At 35.9% G+C, this 22,451-nt stretch overlaps 1 pseudogene; it reads left to right on the forward strand.

The window, feature by feature from the left end:
• The window catches only part of LOC131153944 (uncharacterized), a 49,303-nt pseudogene that overhangs the window by 3,523 nt on the left and 23,329 nt on the right, over window positions 1–22,451 (forward strand).

Genomic DNA, 22,451 nt, shown 5'->3' on the forward strand with positions numbered 1-22,451 from the left:
ACCCAAGAGGATGGAAGCCTAAACCCCAATCAAATAAACATAAAAAATGATTACACTTAACCTAGGCATACCTAGGGGCGCAAAGGCATAAAAAAAAGAGAGTTCAACTAGCAAAATCAAAACTTGTAAATAATTTATCAGCTTATTAGTTGACCAAGCAGACTCAATCACCTAAATCTTCTCACTCCCTCAAAATACCATACCAAAATCATTCTCTCACAATCCGTCGACGACCCAGCCTCCTAAATCTCTTCTTTTTTGCCAAAATCAAATTCAATCATATATAAATCAATCTATGCATCCTGGCTTCCAATAATTAGCAAAGGTGGGAAACCTCTCAAAATAATCTTGCATGTGTTTGTTTGAATAACCCCTCAAATTTTGTTTTGAAAAAGAAAATTACTAATTAGTTAATATTATTTGAAGATGCATTTTATAATGAAAGTTTGTTTTAGTCTATTAGAAGACCACACACGATTTGAGCTACCTATATAATAAGAAGTAATTCATCTCATGTTGCATATCAATTAGATGTCAAAAATTATTTACAGCACAGCTGAAACCCTTAAATTCTTTGTTTGAAACTTATCTAAGAAGCTATAATTATTTTTACTTATAAAAGAATTAGGATTTAAGTAAAAAATAAGCATATGCTTGATTCCGTCAATTCGAAGCTCATGAAGAGTTATGTGCGTATGATTAATAATTACAATTTAAAAAAAAAATGGTTTGCTATTTGAGTTGCTTGAGCAAAATATTTCTATAAAAAATTTGTTTGTGATCATGATTATATTTATATTTTATTTTGGCTCTTCAAAAACTCATATTTGACTAGCTAAAATCTTGTCCTAGTTCTCATTTCTTCAGGTAAATCTTGAGAAAATATGAGTGAGATCTTCAAACTTATCACGAGCAAGACCATTTTCTTTAGGATGATGAGGACAAATGCCAGACTCATTGAGGGCAAAGACTATGAGGACAAATATGATTGGATAGGATTTGATATAACTTTGTGGTGGTACAAGTGCTACTCAATCACACACTAAGAAAAAAATATTTTTTTTTAAAAAAATTGGTCTAAATTTTTAAATACCCAAAGCCTGCCCATAATTGTCCAATAATTACCATGATAATTAAATTAAAATGCTCTTTCTTTATAGTTAAGAACATGAAAAGTTTGCAATTTAAAAATTTTAAATTATTTACTAAAATTTAAATAAAAGATAATTTAAAGTTATAATAAATTCAATTTTAGAGTAAAATATGTGATGCGAAATATTGCCTAACTCTTGCCCATTGTATCTATACTTGTTTTTCTAATTAAGAAGTAAGAAGGAAAAGTTTAGGAGCCATTTGGTATAATTATAGAAAATTATGAACATAAAAATAAAAAATGAAAACTAAAAGGCAGAAATAGAAACTGGAAATTAAAATTCGAATAACCCAATAAATTAAGATTTTTAGTAAATAAATGTTCATTTTAGCCCCTGAATAAAATAATAAATAAAAATATATAAATAACAAAAGTACAAAATAATACAAATTGAAAATATTATAATATAAATTCAATTATTATAATTATTTTACTAAATTATTATTTTAAAAAATTCACTTTACAAGAACAATCTTATTATGCATGACCATTAAAAAATAGTAAAATATTTTGTAATGACCTTGATTATTATTATTATTTAGAAAATTTATAAATATTATTATTTCAAAAAAAAAAAAATTTTCTCTTTTTATTTTTTTTTTAATACTAAAAGAGGGCGGCACCTTCATTTATGTATTAATAAACCCTCACTTTTGGCGGAGGAATATCGTGATTACAAGATAAGTAAAATAGATATTACTGAAAAATAAAATAAAACTCTCACAGAAACAACACCAACAACCAACCAAATCAGGACAACAAAACTAAATAAAACTAACAAAGAAGATAGAGACACAAAAACAACCATAAAAAAAAAATCAAAATTCACCAAATAAAACTCGAAGGTTGAACTAACGACGAACGGAAGTGAGAGCCCACCTATCCATCCAAATAATACCTTTTAGATAACATGGTAGAAAGTGTTGTTCTTCGTAAATTACATTGTTTGCCATTTCTCTTTCTTTAATAAGAAAACCAGCTGCACTATTGCCTCCCTTATACTGATGTGACATTCACTTCTTCTAGTTCCAATATGAGCTCCTTCAAAAAATCCCAAAGATATCACAAAATATATCTACCTTTCTGAAGTCAATCAATTACAATTCGCGAGTCACTTTCAATAATCACATTAAAATAATGCAACCGTTTATACAAAAGTATTCCTTCGCTGAATACTTTTAATTTCGCACTATTATTCCTACCATTGCCAAAATATCTTGAAAAAGCCGCTTTTGCCATGCCATGATAATTCCGAATAATTCCTCCACCCCTTGAAGTACTCGAATTGCCCCGAGAGCTCTTACCACAATTAAGTTTTATCCACCATGTTGGAGGTTTAACCCACAAAATAATTTTTCCAGACCTGTCGCAAACTCTCTAATGCTTAATTTGAAACTCATTCAAAATCATAATGTCCGACTTCTTCAGTTTTTGAAAAGAATTGGTGTTCTTAGTTATAAAACTAACCTATAATCGAACACTTCTCTACATCTGATCTGCACTTTGATAATCTCCTTCCATTGTCACTTTACATCTTCGATTCTAGAGGCATCACGTAATCAAACACGGAATCAGCCCGATTAAAATACCTTTAATAGACGATTTTCGAGTATAGTGGAACAAATTTGCCATTCTGTTTTTCCAGGGACGAGATCGTTAGAAAGGAATCCCCAACACCACACTAACCCGACACCAAGCCACTGAAACCATCTCGCTTAAAGAAAGAATATGATCACTGTTTTCCTGACTTCTCTGTACGCAACAATGACAAGCCAAAGCCGTCGATATTCCTTTGAGATGAATTCTATCATTTACAGCCAAATATCTAAACCAAACTCTCCATAAAGATATTAAGATTCTTATGGACAATAAAGAATGTCAAAATCAGTCATTCCACACAGAATTATCACTTTTACTTTTCACTGCCTCCTAAGCTGTTATTTCAATTATATTTTAAATTCCTATGATAATTTGATCTTAATTTTAATCAAATAACTATGTATAAAACTAGTTTTGAATATGAAAAATATTTTGACAACATGCTGTTAACTGGAAAATATTAAATTAATTTTTTATTTTTTAAAAAATAATTAAAATTAATAATAAAAATAGAAAATTGATAATATAAAAATATATATTTTTATAATTTATTTTCTAATATATAGAAAAAAAAATTGAAAATAAAAAACCGTAATGATAATATAAAAGATAGTAGAAGCAGCCTTGTGTTCCGAACCCGAATCCGAACCTGAACCCGTATTTGGATTACAATTTGGTAAGCCGTTCTGGAAAACGAGTGGTGTTTTCGCGGCGAAACAGGAGCCAGGATGCCAGTAGCTGTTCTTCCTCGTCCGTCGCCTGCCCCATCTGCCTCGACCCTGTTGCTCAGGAACCCTATTTGGATCGCTGTTTCCGTACTCTCTCTCTCAATCTCTCTCTCTGTATGTGTATATCTATTTGTATGTATAAATTTTGGCCACTCTATCTTGAATTGGGTATTTTTCAGGCTAGATTCTTTAAATATAGGCGAAAATTTTTGCACCGTGTGCGGTTGTTTTTTTGGGAAATTGAATCATACTAGGTTGTTTTAGTTGGCTTGAGGGCACAAATTCATCAAATGAACGGGTTCTTCGCGCAAAGCGATCGCGGCGAGTGGAAATCTAAGAAGCATTGATGCTTCAAAACCCCTTGTTGAATTCCGAAATGTGTCGGACGCCCATAATTTTTGATTCGTATATGGGGTGTACTTGAAAATATAAAACAAAATTGTTTTCCAACACTTATTGGGCACAATCTGAGATTTTATAGGGAGATGTGAGGACATGTATTTTAATAACATGATGCATTAGGGTTGCATTTTTTTTGTAAAGGTTCATGGAATTTTAAGACATCCTTCAGCTTAATAACTTGGCTAGTAACTATAAGAAGTTAACACACATTTTAGTAAGAAAAAGAAGAGCTTTTTGTGGAAGGACGGAACTAAGGAGTGAGTGAGCGAAGCATTTTGCCAGTTGAACGGAAAAGAAGAAAAAGAAAGCTCTCTGCTGTATGCTGAGTGGCTAAGTTTGGTCTGGTTTGAAGGAAAAATAGAAGAAAATTTATGATGTTTTTTGTTTTGAAGAAAAACAAAAAGAAAGGTCTGTGAGTCTTTGGTTTGTTGGAAGTTAGAAAATAGGATAGAAAGTAAAAGATAATTGGAGACCCGTCTCCAAAGCTCTTCGAGAGCTGCATTGTGTGTTGAAAGGAAAGAACTGAACTCTTCAAAAGCTCTCTATCCATTGTCAAAGCACTTCAAGCTCTGGTTGTCAAAGATCTGCAACTTCAAAGGTGAACCCTTGTTTGGGATTTTTTTTCTAGCACACACAACCTTATTTGATTGGCCTACTTGCATGTTTTAAGCCCTTAACCCTTATAAAAAATGTTTCAACTTTTTGACATCATTTATAATATGTTAAGCACATAAAACATACAATAAATTGAACAAGTTCTATTATTTTACTAATAAAGCACTAAAATTGGCCCATAATTTAATAGCTTAAGCTTATAGGTAAAGTTGTATTTTAACATGGCATTAGATGCAGGTTGCTAGATCCTTTTTGGTCCTTGGACAAGAAGGGGGGTCTTCACTTTCAGATCCTTTTACAGGAAACCTTTTTTTCAAGAGTTAGAAGACATTCACTTCCCTTGGTCTCAATTATGGAAGACAGCTGCCCCTAATAAGGTTGTCTTTTTTACCTAGGAAGTAGCTCATGTTTTAAGCCCTTAACCCTTATAAAAAATGTTTCAACTTATTGACATCATTTATAATATGTTAAGCACATAAAACATACAATAAATTAAACAAGTTCTATTATTTTACTAATAAAGCGCTAAATTTCCAACAATTTAAATCAACAAGTTATAGGGTATAACCTAAGTTTTAAAATTATATTGTTCACGTTTTTGCACGTATGTATGTATGTATGTTTGTTTTTTTTTTTTTAATGCTTTTGAGAACCTCTCATCCTCCCTTAGTTTCTAATTCATTTTTCATCTATGCTCATACATTTCTTTTGTTATAAAAAGATTTTTGAAATTGTAATATTATAATCATAAAATTTATCATAAAAAAAAAATAACAACTTGAACAAGATAAAAACTAGAAAAAGAAAAGGAGGTTGAAGCTTAACAATATTGAAAAGAAATATCAAATTAGTAATATTTTCAAAATAAAAATAAATTTTTTAAAATAAAAATTGATCTTATCAAATTATTAATTAATGTGTATCATGATTCTTTATCATTATCATCCTTATGACAATCTTAACTGCCACTCTTGACATTGCTAATTGAGATTGATTTAAAATGAGAAAAAAATTACAAAAATAAAAAAATATTTTTTAGCCACAACAGTCCTTGTTTGTAGCGGCCTTTACTTAACAGCAGTGGTCCATAATGGCTGGTATGGCTGTAATTTTTATTCACAAAATTTGGCAGTGTGTAAACCAGTAAACGTTATTAGAACTCCAAAACAATCCTTTACCGGATGATGTTACAAATTTGTCGTATACCCCATTTAAAAGTTAAAACTATGTTTACCCCTAATGGTTGGATTAATGATAATAAACCCATCATAAGGACATGCAAAGGATGGTCCTTTGCACCCTATGTCATTGTTGAGAATTCCACTTGTGAGCTTGTCCCACATTGGAAAATTAAAGTTGATGATAGGTGCTTATATACATAGATGGACCCAAGACCCAAATAGTTTGAGCTTTTGGGTCAAATTGGTGTTCACCCATGTGTATCAAACCCACCCATGGGCTCCTCCGATCCTAATAAGTGGTGTCAGAGCCTGGTTGGAGTAGAAAAGCCAAATCGAAAGTGATCCTAAAATTAGAGCTCTGTCCAGTAGATCAAAACTGCGTTTTGAGGCCACCATCGCATTCAGCTCGCCGAGACGAAGAGAACCGTGCAAGCCGAAGTTCGAACGGAGTTCATATGAAGGCTCATGCGCCCTCACGCGCCTTGCCGGAGCAAGATGCCTCTCCACGCACCGGTGACTAGCTCCATCACACATCGCACGCGTCGTCCTTGCCCGGTTAGCCTCGACCCGACCCAGACGTTGACTCAGACCAGATCAACCCAAGACCCGGTCCGCGAGAACCGGGTCCGACCTGTTGCCTCAGCGCCATGTCAGCGGCGGACCCCACTGCCACGTCAGCAGGTACCATGTTAGCAGGTGTGTCCCACTGCCATGACAGCGGGCACCACGTTAGCTGCCTCGCCAACGGGCGCTACGTCAACAGAGTTGATCAAGTTTGACTAGGTTTGACCAAACTTTGATTGAGCTTTTCGGAGTCATTTTGGGTCCGTTTTTCGAGCGAATTGAACCATTTCTAGGGTTTTCGATCGTTCCGAATCCAACCGCGCTATCCATTTGAGCTAATTCCATCTCTAGATTAGTGAATTGAGATGTTGAATGAAAAGAGCTTAAAAATTGAAATGTTCCATGGAAACAATTTCGGTTTCTGGAAGATGCAGATACAAGATTATTTTTTTGGGAAGGAATTGCACTTACTGTTGAAGGGTAAGCCAACATCTATGAACGAGGACGAGTGGGAGTTGCTTGATTGAAAAGCCCTTGGAGCCATCACAATGACATTATCGAAATCTGTGGCGTTCAATATCAAGCATATAACATCCACCAAGTCTCTGATGGATGCGCTTTCTAATATGTACGAGCAGCTTTCAGCCGCAAACAAAGTTCATCTCATGAAAAGACTATTTATGATGAGCAAGTCTACAGGTGAAAGTTTCAGCAGACATTTCAATAATTTCAATGAGTTGTCTGATTAATTCGCCTCAGTCGAGATAACGTTTGATAATGAGATTTGGGCCTTACCGATTCTCAGTCAGTTGCCTGAAAGTTGGAATGATGTCGTTACTGCCATTAGTAGCTCCGCAGGAAAATCGAAACTTGTATACGATGAGGTCGTTAGCATGATTTTGATGGAGGAAATAAGAATGCAGCTGAACCATAGCTCCACTTCAAGTTCAGCCTTGAACATGGAGAGTCGAGGTAGAGGAAACAGGCATGGACAATCAAACAACCGCGGCACATCTAGGCCCAGGCAATCTAAATCTAGAAATCCTAGAGGTACTCAGGACACAGGTTCCCAGAGCACAAAAGTTATTGAGTGCTGGAACTGTGGAAAAGCTGGTCATTACAAGAACCAGTGGAAGAGTCAGAAGAAAGAACATAAGACGAGAGCAGAGACAGAAGTAAATATTGCTTTCGAAAATGATGAGATGTTGATCTGCTCTTTGGAGAGCAAGCAGGAGTCGTGGGTCTTATACTCCGGAGCCTCATTTCAAGCCACATGTTGTAGAGATTGCGTAGAGGAGTACACACCAGGTAATTTTGGTAAGGTGTACCTTGGCAACGATCAACCTTACGACGTAACCGGTAAGAGAGTTGTGAATATTAATATAAACGGGTTAGTATGGAAGCTGAAGGATGTCAGGTATATTCCAGACTTGAGAAAGAATTTGATCTTAGTTGGTTAGCTGGAAGACGAGGGATACACGACGAAATTCATTGGCAATGAATGGAAAGTTTCAAAGGGTGTACTAACGATTGCGCGAGGTAAGAAAAGCGGAACACTTTTTCTGACCTCCAATGCCTCTATGTCTATTTCAGTTGCTGCAAGAAATGACGGCAGGAACATCTAACACCAACGACTTGGTCACATGAGTGAGAAGGGACTCGGGGTGATGTATTCAAGGGAAAAATTGAGTGGTCTACAGTCAGTGCAGATTGACATGTGTGAGGATTGTATAGTTAAGAAACAGAAGAGAGTTAGTTTTCAGATAAACACCCATGCCCCAAAGAAGAAGGGACAAGAACTAGTCCACTCAAAAATGTGTTGGGCCACATCAGCAGAATGCCGAGAATCCTCAGGTTGAGGAACCAGTGGAGCAGATCGTCGCACCACCGTCTCCTACTCCAACTCCAGAGCTTAGGAGATCTACTCAGTCCCATATACCAAACAGAAGGTATATTGATTACTTATTTCCTACAGATGGAGGAGAGCCTGAATGCTATGATGAAGCATGTCAAGTGGCAGATACGAGCAAGTGGGAGCTTGTGATGAAGGATAAGATGAAGTTCCTCACCTCCAACAGAACGTGGAAGTTGCCCAAAGGCCTTCACAACAAGCGGGTGTACAGAATCGAAGAGGAGCATGACGACTCTAGAAGGTACAAGCCTCGATTGGTAGTCAAAGGCTTTAAGCAGCAGGAAGGGATTGACTACACCGGCATCTTTACACCAGTTGTGAAGTTGACAGCCATCAGATTAGTCCGCAGAAATCGAGTAGACAGGAAGGTGGGGACTACAGAGAAGTGGAAATTGTGTTCAATTTCAGTTGGTCTTCATGCTCGAAGACACATATTTTGAGCACATCATTTATTCATGATATTGGTTGAGGAGGCGTCTCTGTCTCCAAGTGGGAGATTGTTAGAGCTGGAACCAGAAGACAGTCAGGAGAGCTTGAGCTGAGTTGGAGACACGATCCATTCATGGATCTGAGTTGGAAAACGCGTTGCAATTAATCTCACGCGGTGCAATTTATCTCCATTTACATCATGATTGTAAACCTCCCAAATTTATTATTTATTGTATTTAATTATGATTGGAAGATCAGCCCTATAAATAGAGGGCTGAGGAATGACACTATAGAAGAGTGAGAAGCTCAGAGAGAGCAGAGAGGAAGAAGGGAGGAAGAGAGGGAGAGAGAGAGAGAGAGAATTGTAATTTTTCCGGTGAGATAGTGAATATTTGGTGTGTACTCCGTGGATGTAGGTCGATATTGACCGAACCACGTTAAATCTTTGGTGTCACTTTGATCTGGATGCTCACAGGTTCCTAACAAATGGAACTCACAAGTGACGGGGAGATTGTTGAGAATTCCACTTGTGAGCTTGTTACACATTGGAAAATTAAAGTGGATAATGGGTGCTTATATACATAGATGGACTCAAGACCCAATTAGCTTGAGCTTTTGGGTCAAATTGGTGTTCACCCATGTATATCATGCCCACCCATGGGCTCCTTCGGTCCTAACAGCTTTGGAGAGAATCCTTAGCATGGGGGAAAGAGTGGTTTTTCATAAAATTAACGATTTTATGTTTGATCGTTATGGCTTAACCCTGAAATTTAGAGTTAGATTAAGCTGACATTTGAACACGAGCAAGTATGTCCATCTTTGATCATCTTGGTTCAACACTCCAACTTTAAAGTTTAGAGCCCTATTAGTTGACGCTCGCTTGAATAGACTATTGACCTTATCTACTTCTGTGTGTAGGTATTTGGAGCTCCTAAGTCCTAAAGCCTAAACATGCCTAAACATGTTGTTTCCATATCATGTCTTGTTTAGTTTCTCAGATATAAACTAAAAAAATGAAATTACTCTACTTCACAAAATTCTTAACTTGTATTGGAAAAAATGTGCTTATTTTTCCAATGCTATTTAATATACATTGTAGTGTGATTTGTCCAAAGTTGTTTAATGATGTTTCAATGCTTGCCAAATGAAGCTTCTATTTTTTGTTAGAAAAATAGAATTAAACGGTCCAAGGCACCCAAAAACATGTTCTCTGATACGACCTTATATGCATTATTGGCCCATAATCTAATAGCTTAAGCTTTTAGGTAAAGTTGTATTTTAACATGGCATTAGATGCACGTTGCTAGATCCTTTTTGGTCCTTGGACAAGAAGGGGGGTCTTCACTTTTAGATCCTTTTACAGGAAACCTTTTTTTCAAGACTTACACAACATTCACTTCCCTTGGTCTCAATTATGGAAAACAGCTGCCTCTAATAAGGTTGTCTTTTTTACCTGTGAAGTAGCTCATGGTAAGATCTTGACCCTAGGCAACTTGCGGAGAGGGGGTTCTCCATTGCCAACAGATGCACCCTTTGTGTGTGTTGGAATTGGTGTGATCCCAAGAGGGGGGTGAATTGGATATTTAAAACTTTTTGGCTAATTAAAACATTTCAATTCACCACAGTTCATATCCCATTCAATATTAAAAACGTATATGTAAAATGATTAAGGTATCAGTGCAGATATACACGTGTGCAACATATCTCATTTAAATTAAATGTGTGCATACAAATAATTATAGCAGTGAACAAGCAAGCATACACATATGGCAATTGAAGTGCAATAATGAAATGAGATAGGGAGAGAGAGACACATGATATTTGTTATCGATATTTAGGCAGACCAGCCTATGTCCCCGCCTTGGGCATATCCCCCAAGGATTATACTAAACTTGCTCACTTAAACGGGCAGAGCAGAAGCCGTTACAACCTCTCCTTACGGGGTGAGGTAAACCCCAACTCAATTACAAGGCTGAGCCTAACTTGTCTCACTTATGGGGTTGAGATTCCCCAGTTTAAATTTCGGGCTGAACTCAATCGGTTTCACTGACGGGGCTGAGACTTAATAGGATGAACCCAATTGCTACATTTAAAAATCATTTTTCGTACAAAATAAAGCTTCTAAAAATATAAGCAGAGATGTACACATTTAAACTCAAATATATGCACTCTCTTATGATATTCATTATGCTTAGTAGAGAAATGGTGCTATCAAATAATTTTGCATAAATAAAATATATGTGAAAAATAAGTATTATTGTTCTCCTATAAATATTTTTGTAAATAAAGAATATTTGGAGAATCTAGGAATTTAAGCTCAAGAAAATATTTGTGCAATAAATGACTTTCTCCCAAAAATATTTATCAAGGAAATAACCGGAAGAAACCAAAGCTATACTCTCAAAAAGATTTTCAAAAATAAATAATAAGTGAGAGTAAGCATGTGAGTACAAATTAAATGCCCAAAATAAATATACTCTCTTCCAAAGTGATTTTGAAATAAGTGAATGGAAAGAGAGTTGGAGAGTTTTTGTTTAAAACATTTGCCCCAAAGGAATGATTTTTGCAATAAAAATGGTTTGAGGGAACTTTAATTAACAAAATAATTTGAGAGGATTTGAGAGTTAATTAAAGTTGTTAATCTGAGTTATGGAGGGGCTATTTATTTATTTTTCGAAAATTCTGACCGTTGGGGACACGCTCGGTATTTTGAAAAAGTTTAATTAAAAATAATGACGTTTTGGCGCTTTTAAAAAATTCCAACTTGAGAGTTTCGGTCGACCTAATTGCCAGGTTTGGTCGACCGAGGCATTTTTGAACTGAAGATATAGTCGATTGAATTAAAGCGATTTTGAAGGTGTTCGAGGTTCGGTTGACTATATTTTAAGTTTGATATGCTATTCATATGATTTGGTCGACTCAATCATAAATAAACTAGATGTTCGGTCGGCTGAACAGTTGCGTGTCAGACATGAGCCAGTTTGGTCGACTGTGGAGGATACGATCAAAACCGTTCGGTCAGTTGAACCTTGGTCAAACTATTGACCCTTGAGTGGTTCGGTTGATTGAGCTGAGTATAACTAGCTGAGTTCGGTTGACTGAGACCCATTCAAAGATTAATTTAAGTTCTGATTTGTAGTAGAATTTATGGGGACCTAAAGTCAATCTATGTTCATTAAGAGTTAACCCCAAAAATCCGACGTCGATCGACCTTCGGATGACCAAAGATGATCCCTAAGGTCAATCTATAGTCATCTGAGCATTCAAGTCATATCATGAAAGATGTATGCATTATTACAGACCAAATAATAAAAATTAAATGCAATACAAATTAAAATTAAATGTTGTCTTCTTCTTCTCCTTTACTCTTTGACATCATGGAATGCGCCAGATTTGTGCTTTAAGACCTACCTTGACTTTCATGTTCTCTTGATCTTATGTGTGACCTGAATAATACCTGTTCTTGCACTAAAACACACACATAAGAGACACTTATGTTTGTCAGCATCAAAACAGAGATCGGACTCAAAAATCCAACAGTATAGTTGAGGCATAATTAGTAGACCATATCCTGCTCTATTGCCCTAGACAAAAAAATCTTTGGAATGTGGCTTTGACTTTAATTGGACAACGGTGGGTTACTGCTAGATCTGTTGGATGGAGCTTTGGGCCTGGATAGGGATTTGAGCAACAAAGAAAAATAGGAATTCTTTGTCTCTCATTCATGTTACACGTTTCTAGCGTGTTTGGAAAGAGAGGAACAAATGAGTTTCCAAAAATTCAATCTCAAGGCTACAGTTCAGCAAAGAGCAGTGGTTTGAGTGCTGGCAGATCAGCAGGTTCTGTGGGTTGCTATGTGGTTAGTTTTGCAATATATGAGGTATTTCTTGAGGTGTTGGAGAGGACAGTAGCATCCAGGATTTTTCCGGCAACTGCAGTTTTTTTTTCCCGGCAACTTCTGAAGCTGCTGCTGGACTTTGGTGATGCTGATGACCCTTCTACTGCAGCAGGCTGCGTGGTATTGTGATGTTTAGGTTTTGTTTTAGCAGCGGTCATGCAATTAGGGTTTAGGTAAGAACTTGCTTTGATACCATGTTGAATAATTGGGTAAAATGGAATATGTTGGAATTGGTGTGATCCCAAGAGTGGGGGTGAATTGGGTTTTAAAACATTTTGACTAATTTAAACATTTATGCCGATTCACCAGGGATTGAGAAAATATTTACAGGAGGAGATCTGAATGGACACGTTGGAAGAGATAATAAAAATTATGCGAGGATACATAGAGGATATGGATATGAAGACAAAAATGAGTCTGGGAAGATGATCTTAGACTTTGCTATGTCATATGATTTTAGTATAATGAATACTTGCTTTAAGAAAAGAGAAGAACACTTAATAACCTTTAAAAGTGGACAAAATATAAGTCAAATAGATTTTTTTTTTTGACTAGGAGGGTAGATCGTTTATCATGCAAGGATTGTAAAGTTATTCCAGGTGAAAGCCTAACCACACAACATAGAGTCTTAGTGTTAGATATATGTATTAAAAAATTGAAGAAAAATGATAAAATAAACTAGTGTAAGAGAACTAGATGGTGGAACCTAAAAGAAGAAAATATAATAAAATTTAAAGATAAAATGATCAAAGATAAGGATTGGACCTTAGAGGATGGGATAAATACAAATACTCTATGGAATAGATTAGCTAGCTCTATTAAAAGGATAGCAAAAGAGATTTTAGGTGAATCAAGGGGACGATTCTCGAATAGCAAAGAGAGTTCGTGGTGGGATAAAGATGTACAAAAAATCATAAAGACAAAAAAAATTTGGTATAAAACGTGGCAAAAATGTAGAAACAAAGATAACTTTGAAAAATATAAGGATGCAAGAAAATGTGCAAAAAGGGCTGTTAGTGAAGTTAAATATAGATAATTTAATAGTATGTATGATAGATTAGGTACAAAAGAAGGGGAAAGAGATATATTTAAACTTACTAAAGTTTGAGAAAGGAAGAGCAAGGACTTAGAAAATGTAAAATGTATAAAAAGTGAGGATGATATTGTCTTGGTTAAGGATGAAGATATTAAAGAAAGATGGCGAAGTTACTTTAGTAAGTTGTTTAACGAAAACCTAATAGAAGACTTAAACTTAGAATTGTCAAATGTGGAAAAGACTAAAAATATAAGATTTATTCGCAAAATTAGAGTTAACGAAGTTAAATTTTCCATAAAAAAGATGAAAAATGGGAAAGCTATGGGACCAGATAACATCCCAATTGAAGTTTGGAAATGCTTGGGTGATAACGGAATTATATGGTTAACTAATTTATTTAATACAATTGTAAAAACTAAGAAAATGCCAGATGAATGGAGGAAAAGTACTTTAATACCTATATAAAAAAATAAAGGAGATATTCAAAATTATTGTAATAACTATAGTGAAATTAAACTTATGAGTTTACGATGAAACTATGGGAAATGGTAGTTGAACAAAAATTAAAGTTAGAAACAAAGATCTCAGAAAATCAATTTGGTTTTATGCCTGGGAGATCTACCACAGAAGCTATTTTATCTTTTAAAAAGATTAATGGAAAAGTTTAGGGAAAAGAAGAGGGACTTGCATATGATATTTATTGACCTTGAGAAAACATATGATAGGATACTTAAAGAAGTTCAATGGTGGGTTTTAGAAAAAAAAGGTGTATGTTGTAGGTATACCAATGTCATTAAGGATATGTACGATGGAGTAATGACTAGTATAAAGACTATAGATGGAGAAACTAGAGAATTTCCAATTGCCATAGGTGTATATCAAGGATTTGCTTTGAGTCCTTATCTTTTTGCTTTAGTGATAGTCCAATTGACTAAGAGTATTCAAAAGGAGGTTCCATGGTATATGTTGTTTGCAGATGATATTGTATTAATTGACGAAATTGGGGACGGAGTAGAGGCTGAGTTAGAATTATGAAGAAAAGCTTTGGAATCTAGAGGCTTTAGGATAAGTAGAAATAAAACAGAATATATGAAATGTAATTTTAATAATGATAGGAGGAATATTAGAGACAAAGTTAAACTTGATGATAAAGAAATAAATAGAACTTGTAGATTTCGATACCTTAGATCTATTATGCAAGCTGAAGGAGAAATTAAAGATGATGTAATGCATAGAGTTAAAGCAGGTTGGTTAAAATGGAGAAGTGCTTCAAGTATGCTATGTGATCGTAGAATACCCTTAAAATTGAAAGGAAAGTTTTATAGGGCAGCTATAAGACCAGTTATATTATGTGGATTGGAATGTTGGGCGATGAAGAAACATAATATCCAAAAAGTAAAAGTTGTCGAGATGAGAATGCTTAGATGAATGAGTGGTATAACATTAAAAGATAAATTAAGGAATGAACATATTTGTGATAAGTTAGGTGTAACTCCTATAGATGATAAGATAAGGGAGGGACGACTCAGATGGTATGGACACTTACAACGTAGGCCTTATAGTGCACATCTGAGGAAGAGTGATTTAGTTACTGTGGGAGACAGTAGAAGGGGTAGGGGTAGGGGTAGACCTAAAATATCTTGGGAGGAGATAGTGAGTAAGGATTTAATATCTTTGAATCTATCAAAAGAAATGGTCCATGATCACATAAATTGACGGAAAATGATTCATGTAGCCGACCCCACTTAGTGGGACTAAGGCTTGGTTTTGTTGTTGTTGTTGTATGCCGATTCACCACATATCATATCCCATTTTAATTATGGTCGTGTATGTAAAAACTGAATAAGTAATACGTGCAGACATACACGTGTATCTCATTTAAAATAAATGTGTGCATGCAAATTGTTATAACCATAAATAAATAAGCATACACATGCTGAATTTAAAGTGCATAAATTAAATGAGATAAAGAGAGAGTGTCTCACGTTATTTGTTATCGAGGTTCAGTCAAATCAGCTTACGTCCCCACCTTGGGTATACCCCCCAAGGATTACACTAACCCTGCTCACTTAAACGGGCGGAGTAGAAGCCGTTTACATCCTCTCGTTACAGGGTAAGGAAAATCTTAGCTCAATTACAAGGTTGAGCCCAACTTGTCTCACTTACGGGGCTAAGACTCCCCAGTTCAATTTTTGGGCTAAACTCAACTGGCACAATAAAAATCATTTTTGTACAAAATAATGCTTCTAAATACAAGCGGAGATGTACAACATTAAAGTTCCAAAATATGCCCTTTAATATGATATGAAATCATGCTCAGTAGAGTAAGGGTGCTTTCAAAATCATTTTTGCAATCTTTGAATATAATGTGTATGATAAGGACCTCAAAGATTTAAATCCTAAATCAAATATATCTCTGAAAACATTTTCAATAAAGTAGGAGAACCTAGGGTCTTGGTTTCTCAAATGATCTTTGCAATATAAAGGTTTATCAATGAAAGCATGTATGCAAAAATGTGTTTCTCCAACAACATATTTACCATGGAAATATGTGGAGAAATCCTAAAACTTTACTCCCAAAAATGTTTTCCAAATATGCAAGCAAGAGAGAGTAAAACACTTGAAAATAAATGCCTAAATAAAAAAAATGCTCTCTTGTAAAAATGATTTTTCAACAAATAATAAAGAGAGTTGGAGAGCGTAAAAATTTACCCCAAGGAAAAGATTTTTGCAATGAAATTAGTTTGGGGGAACTTTGATTAACAAGAAATTAAAAATATTTGAGAGAAAATTATTTGCTAATCAAAGTTGCTAATCTGGAGTAATGAATGGGTATTTATAGTTTTTCTAAAAAGTATGACCGTTGGGGACACGCTCGGTATTTTGAAAAAGTTTAATTAAAAAATTAATGACATTTTAGCCCTTAAAAAATTTCCAACTCGAGAGGTTCGGTCGCTCGGTCCTTAGGGACGGTCGCCCGAACAGGCACAAAGAGAAAAGGTCGATTTTGAGTTCGGGTGCCCAAGTGTGAGTTCGGGTGGCTGGGCCAAGGCGATTTTCCAAATGCTCGAGGTTCGGTCGCCTGGTCCATAATTTGGGTTGCCGAACTTCACGATTCGGTCGGCCGGGCCTATTTTGAGCTATAAGTTCAGTCGCCCAAGGATAGTGGGAAAAGTTACTTTGAGCGTTCAGTAGATCGTGGACAGTCAGTTCAAATTAGTTTGGTCACCCGGGCCTCAGTCAACTTTTTGACTCTTTACACAGTCGGTCACCCGAACCCTTTTAACCTTCTAAGTTCGGTCGCTCGAAACCCTTTCAAAACTCAAGTTATGTTCTAATTGGCCTGTGCATGGGGACTTATGGTCAGTTTACGGTGGAAGCTTTTTAATGTAGCCTAAAAACCTGATGTCGGTCGATCGAGTTTTTGCAAATTTCATTTTAGCTCTAATCTTTGACCCTAAAGCTATTCCAAAAACTTTGTATGATTTTAATCTTTTTAGAAAAAAGGTTTTTGGTGAAATGTGTTGGTCCCTAGGGTCTATCTACGGTTGATATGAGCATTCATCCATATCATGCAAATGCATGCATTATTACAAATCAAAGATAAAAGTAAATGCATATACAATTGAAATATGTATGTCTTCTTTTCCTCTTTACTCTTCTGTCTTCATGGAATACACTAGTAGTATGTGCTCTTTAAGTGCTTTTGGCTTCCATTTCCCTTTGTCTTATGTGCGTGCCAAAGTAAAAACCTGTACAAGCACTCAACGCACAGATAAGACACTAATGCTTTGTTAGCATCAAAATAGGGATCGGACTCAAAAAGTCAATAGAATACCTAACATCAACGATAGCTCTCTCCCTCTATTTATAATATATGTCAAGTACAATACCAATGGCCAGAATACTTACTAACTCACACTTATTAACATAATTCTAACACATAATAATAATAATGCTAAATGACTAAATAAACACCAATAGTGACCAAAAGGGGGCCCAGTTGTCTAATTAGTTTGAGTAGCTTCTCTAGAGGGAAGAGGTCAATTGGTGCCAAAATTCTAGGGCAAATTGGGTTAGAGAGGGAGATTGTAACACAATATTCTTTCATTGGGTGGCGAGTGGGAGGAGGAGGAATTTTATTAAAGAATTGGAGGACTAGAGGGGCATGATAAATAGGGAACTTAGCTACATCACTAGTATGATTAATGATTATCAAAGAGTCTCTTTAATTAAGAGGATGGAAGCAATGTTGTGGTTGAAGGGTTGGATTGGTGCTCTATTCTTTTTGAGAAAGTAGAGTGGATTGTGAAACCCTTGGAGGAGGAAAAGATAAAAAGTGTTGTGTTTGATTTGGACAGAAAGAGAGCTCTTGGGCTAGATGGGGTCACTCATTCTTAGGGGGTCACATTACTCTTATATATGCTTTTGTGTCTTCTATTCCCCAGTATTACCTTTCTTTTTTCAAAATTCATATAGGAATGGCTAATAGGCTAGAGAAATTGATGAGGGATTTCTTTTGGTTGGGAATAAGTGAGCATAATAGAGACATATTGTTACTTGTGTGACTGTGAGCAGGCTCAAAAGGGAGGGAGTTTGATTCTTGGTAACTTGGTGTCCAAAAACATCTCTTTGGTCGGGAACTAGGTGTGGCACCTCCCTTTAGAACCTAACTCTTTTTGGCATAACTGCATAAGGTTATCTAAAGTAAATTTGGACTTATTAATAATGGGTGGGACACTAAAATTGGGGTTAATATTGTCTATTTGAGCCCTTGAAGCTCATGTCCTAGATTCACCATTCTTTTATGCCTCATGTTTTTGCTCAATGTTGTTAATGGGGAGAGAATCCATTTCTGGGAGGATCATTAGATTGGGGAGGCTCCCTTGGCTTATATGTATCCTTGTCACTTTCGTTCATCTTCTCTTAGTGACTGTACTATCTCTACTTAGCGAATGGGCATTGTTAGGATTCTCATTTAGTGAGGAACCTCAATGAGAGAGAGACCAACTAGCTGGACCTTTGCTTAATGTGCTTCACTCTTTGCGGTTCGAGTCAGGGAGTGACAAAAGGGTTTGGGTATGGATTCTTCTAGGGTTTTTTCTTGTAATCTTTCTTTTCTCTTTTGATTCATGCCCCCTAATGTTGCTCCTTTTTCCCCTTACTCCTTCATCTGGAAAGCTAAAGTTCCCTCCAAGGTCAAGGCCTTTTTGTAGATTGTGATCTTGGAAACAATTAATACCAATTACTTTGCACTAGAAACATAAACCTTGCAAGTTTCTTATATTGTCTTTTCTCTTGATCCCTTAAGAACAAGTTAATTGGAATTTTTTGGAGATAATTGGGCTTGCCCTTCTTTTTGGAGGCTTTTTGCTCTTCGACTTTTGGGGTTTTACAAGGGGAAGGAGAGAAAGGCTTTGTGGCAGTGTTTGATTATTGCTATCTTTTGCTGTATTTGGTTGGAGAGAAACACCCCAGTTTTTAGAAACTTGGACACCTCTCTTAACTTGATTTGGATTAGAGTGGTGTTTCTTGCATGGCTGTGGGTTTTGGCGATTGGCTTTTTTTGTCATCTTCCTCAGGTAGATTTGCAGGGAAATGGGTCACTTTGCTTGAGTAGATCTGTTTTTGTAACCTTTGTCTTCTTATTTTCACTCTTCTTCTTTCGTTTCAGGGGGATATCTTATCCTTCATTTTTTTCTTCTTCCCTTTTCTTGTTGTAACTTTCTCTTCTCCTTAATAAAATTTTTTATTTATCACAACTTAAATAAATAAACAAATAAAATAAAGAGCTTTATGGGAATATGTTCCATTTTTCGAGAATGGGATTCCTGACTATAAAATGTGATCCAAACATAGGAATACCTAGACATGAACGAAAATATTCCCAGGAATTGTTGGTTAAATCCGCACACCAAATGCCACATTAATTTCCCTTGGAAGCTTTTAAGTTTTAATCTTGTCCCTCTTATCTTTAAAAAGATTAGGACAAGATAACCCAAAGAAAAGACTCAAAAATCCAGAGACATAAAAGCCCCTTAAATATTATACTACTATATCATCATGAGGAGTAATCCAGTATGGGTATGTGAGCAGTAAAATTGATACTCTAGCATGGATGGTAAATTTAGGCCTACTTGGTCATCTCTTGGACTTTAGATACTCCTGCACCAAAAGTATGAATTAAAATTTCCAAGTAAAAATATTTTTTTCTTGCTTGGAATAAAGAGGGGACTGGGGACTGGGGAGGAGGCCCCTTACTCCCTGAATCTGCTCCTGCTCGCATGAAAGTGGATATGGGAACATGGAATATAATTTTCAATGGTTGCACTTTGAAATGCACCCATTGCATAACCAATTTAGGTTTTCTTCACTTTGACTTCTCTCTCAAGCACATATACATGTATTTATGCATATATATATATATATATGTATGTGCCAGTACATAATGCCCAAGTGACGCACACTGACAGGGCATATTTGTGGCTGCGAAATATGCATGCTGCATGATGTACACATTTGCCCCTTTTTTAATAGATGTTCAAACTCTGAGGGTAATCATTGTTGTTCTGCAGATAAATTTTGCTAAAACTGCATTGTACATTGGATCAAAGTGGTTGCTAGAAAGCATTCTCGTCCACTGTGCTCTCTAAGGTGTCGTCTATGCAACATTTTTTCTGATTGTACTATTTTTTGACTTCTGTTTCAGTCCATTGTAAATGTATTCCCATATTCTTTCTGTCCGTGAATGTGATGGTTCATCATTAATGCTACCTTTTAAAGTTTCTGATTTTTTATTGATTGCACATTGACATGTAAGAGCCAAAGGTTTGTATATTTTGAAAGGTATTGCATATTCGAAGATTATTCCTTAAATGAGAGTGAAAATTAAGTTGCAGGAAAGCTTTTGTAATCAAAACATTGTGTAGATACCCTTACAAAGGGTAACAAGTGCACAAATTTTTTAGTTGGTTTGTGGTGTGTTGATAGGGTAAGTGCCTTATCACTCATATATTAGGTTTTCTCTGTTTCTTTAATCAGTTCACAAAGGATGGAGGAGAATGGAAAGTAAATTGACATCATGTGGTAATTTGGTCCTAGCTAATGTGGAACAAGGAAGACATGGATCCAGATCCACTATCTGCACAAACAAATTATTTCTCCCCTCTCCCCAAACACAAAAAAGAAAAAAAGAATTCCCCTTCTCAGTTGTGTCACACCTTGCCCTTCTATTGGCATACTGAAATAAGAAAGGTTTGGGAGGAAAAAAGGTCGATTCCCTTTTGTGACTAAGAGCCCATCCTGGATTGAAACCTTGTTTTGCATTCCCTGGCTTGGTGGAGAAGACTTCATGCATGTTCTTTACAAGCTTATCTGAGAAACAGTTCAGTGGTTGCTAGTGGATGCCATTGCTTCACACCTAAATGCTAACAGCTGTGTCTTCCTACTCCAAGGCATCAGCAACCTGGTTGTTCCGTCCAAGCATCTACTGTAGTACCACGACCTAATCAATTTGGTAAGCTACTCTTGTGTCCTCTTTTCGCTTGTTTTTTTTTTTTTTTTTCGGGTTAGGAGTTCAATTGTTGCCACATTTTTTTTTGGGTTTCATCACAACCGTTGACTTGCCAGTGTATTTCAAGTAGTGCTCTGTTGTTATCTCCTTTGATTGGACTGTGCCTTTGTCTTATTGAGCTTTCAGCTTTTATATGGGATCGGATTACCTTATTGTGGTAGCACACCACCTATGGCATGGTCTGACCCCTCCTTGTGTGCATCAAAGTGCTCAGCACATTTAGATCTGAGGGCGTGGTAGGGGCATGGGCTAACTTAAGGCTATTACCTTCTTGAAAATATCCTCCCAATATTAATTCTTTTTTCTTTGAATTCCTATCGAAGGGGATGCAGCTGGCATATGGACGATTTTATTTATTTATGATATTGTTTTTACTTATTAGTGTAATATCTCCAAGATTCTAGGTTTTCTTATGTATGAAACTATTATTTTGATTTAATTAGGTTTTTTTCATTTGTTAAACATTTGGTCTTGCATAGTTGCATGAAGTGGTTGATGCAGCCAGCATATGGAGGATTTTATTTTTATTTTGTTTTTATTTATGATATTGCTAGTAGGAATATCTGCAAGACTCTTACGTCGTCATTATTTTTATTTAAGGAACTAATATTTTGATTTAAATAGGTTTTAATTTAGTTCCTTTCCCTTTAAGCTTATAAAAGACCCTTATGTATTAGGCTTTGGGGAGATTGGAATTGAGAATTAAGTTATTGGAAATTGGCTCCTGCATCAAAGGTTAGTGGTTTGATAAACTAAATTGAACTTGTGCGAAGTGCAACTCAATTTGGGTTCATGGTTTAATTGAGTGAGTTGGGATGGGTCAAAGGGTAATTTAGGTTTCGTGGTTTAATTGATATGGAGTGGGTTAGTATAATGGAATATAACTTAGATCAAATGTTGGGCAGATTCATTTATGTACGAATTACTGTCAGTTATAAGGGTGGGCAAGGGATGATTAGTGGATAAAAGAAGGTTACAGCACAAGTTGTTCAACTCTTGTAGAACCTGAAATTATAGGTTGAAGATGTGAAACACTAATGCTTTGGTGATGGAAGAAGGGCTGTTTAAGCCTCACTGTGATGACCAAGAATTTCATTAGTGTATGGGAACTATCTAGAAACTACCTGCAAATGTCAGGTACCGTGGAATGTGGTTTGCGTTTCTCTATCTCGAGGATTGTTGGCTTTCCAACTTGGTTTGATGACAAAGAATCCTTATGCTAGTACTTTAAAGAGAGGATTGTAAGATGGGAAGGGAAGTATGATATTCAATTTGGAAAGAAAGGGCAAGAAAGCAAGACCAGGAATTGATCGCTCAGGTAGCTTCTTCTCAGTTCTCAAGTTACTTTTGAAATTCAAATT

Source organism: Malania oleifera, chromosome 4 (genome assembly GCF_029873635.1).
Source record: "Malania oleifera isolate guangnan ecotype guangnan chromosome 4, ASM2987363v1, whole genome shotgun sequence".
Taxonomy (NCBI): domain Eukaryota; kingdom Viridiplantae; phylum Streptophyta; class Magnoliopsida; order Santalales; family Ximeniaceae; genus Malania; species Malania oleifera.